The sequence below is a fragment of the Seriola lalandi genome, unplaced genomic scaffold, assembly GCF_002814215.2.
Source record: "Seriola lalandi dorsalis isolate HSWRI2012SDOR001 ecotype SW California unplaced genomic scaffold, Sedor1 jcf7180002038373, whole genome shotgun sequence".
Taxonomy (NCBI): domain Eukaryota; kingdom Metazoa; phylum Chordata; class Actinopteri; order Carangiformes; family Carangidae; genus Seriola; species Seriola lalandi.
This window is the reverse complement of record NW_019508949.1, coordinates 1-976: the sequence shown is the minus strand read 5'-3', so window position 1 is coordinate 976 and position 976 is coordinate 1. Positions and strand designations below refer to the sequence as shown.

At 50.5% G+C, this 976-nt stretch overlaps 1 non-coding gene across 1 annotated transcript; it reads right to left on the bottom strand.

Moving 5' to 3' along the window:
• Window positions 1-175: 175 nt before the first annotated feature.
• On the bottom strand, window positions 176-287 carry LOC111648296 (U5 spliceosomal RNA). The gene has a single exon (XR_002760107.1). It is a non-coding gene; the product is annotated as a U5 spliceosomal RNA (small nuclear RNA).
• Between the last annotated feature and the right edge of the window lie 689 nt (window positions 288-976).

Genomic DNA, 976 nt, shown 5'->3' with positions numbered 1-976 from the left:
CGGTGTCTGATGTCCAAGTCACACTCTTGGCACAAATCTCACTAGTCGCGGTTTCCTGTTTCTGACACGAGCCTGACAAAGGCTGCTTTTTAGCACCTCCTCCCAAGCTCTCCATTGTGCCGCCCTCATTTGTGAGGTGGACAACTTTTTGACCTTTAACAAACTCAAAGGGTTTCGCCGTTAGGCAAAGCCTGCCAAAAATAGCTTGAACTCGTTGCTGTTCCTCTCCACGGAAGTCTTTAGTAAAAGGCGAAAGACTTGTGCGTTATGAAGAGAAACCAGAGTCAGTACAGCCCCTCGCTCCAAGGACAGCCCAGGAGTCTATTCGCCACAGTCACCACCATCGCGGTAGGCTTGTCTTTGCTTGCCGCCAGCCAAGTCCCGGGACTCGCCAGCGCCACGTTGTCACAGGCTCTATCCAATGGGGTTGTGGAGGAAAGAGCCTGCGCCTTAAGGTCCAAGTTAGCAAAAACTTGAAGTTATCAGGCACCGGTGAGCAGCCACAAAAACACAGAGAAAAAGTGTTTGACGGGATTCGGGCAGCATTTCCTCTGTTTCCGCTTTGTCGGCCAACAGTCAACATTCCAAATCTCACTGCGCTTTTTGGAGTCTTTGTCTAAGCTGCTGATTGTGTGCTGCACTAGCACTGGTCAGGTTGTGTGCTGCACTAGCACTGGTCAGGTTGTGTGCTGCAAAAGCCCTGGTCAGGTTGAGTCCATCATTTCAAAGAGTGACCCCACCGTTCTTCCCCCCTTGTATTGACCTTTGTTAATGTTGAAATTCCAGTTACATCAGGTGAGTGACAAAAACCAGTTAATGCGACCATCTTCTCAAGCGACGTGAAGCCGGCGCCTTCCCGTCTTCGAGAAGGCGTTGTGTTCTTTGGGGGCTTTTCTTTTGCTCGTAGCATGCCCGTCGACAACACTGTTTGAATGGGTGCAGGGAGAATTGATGAGTCCACTGAGCATCCTATCAG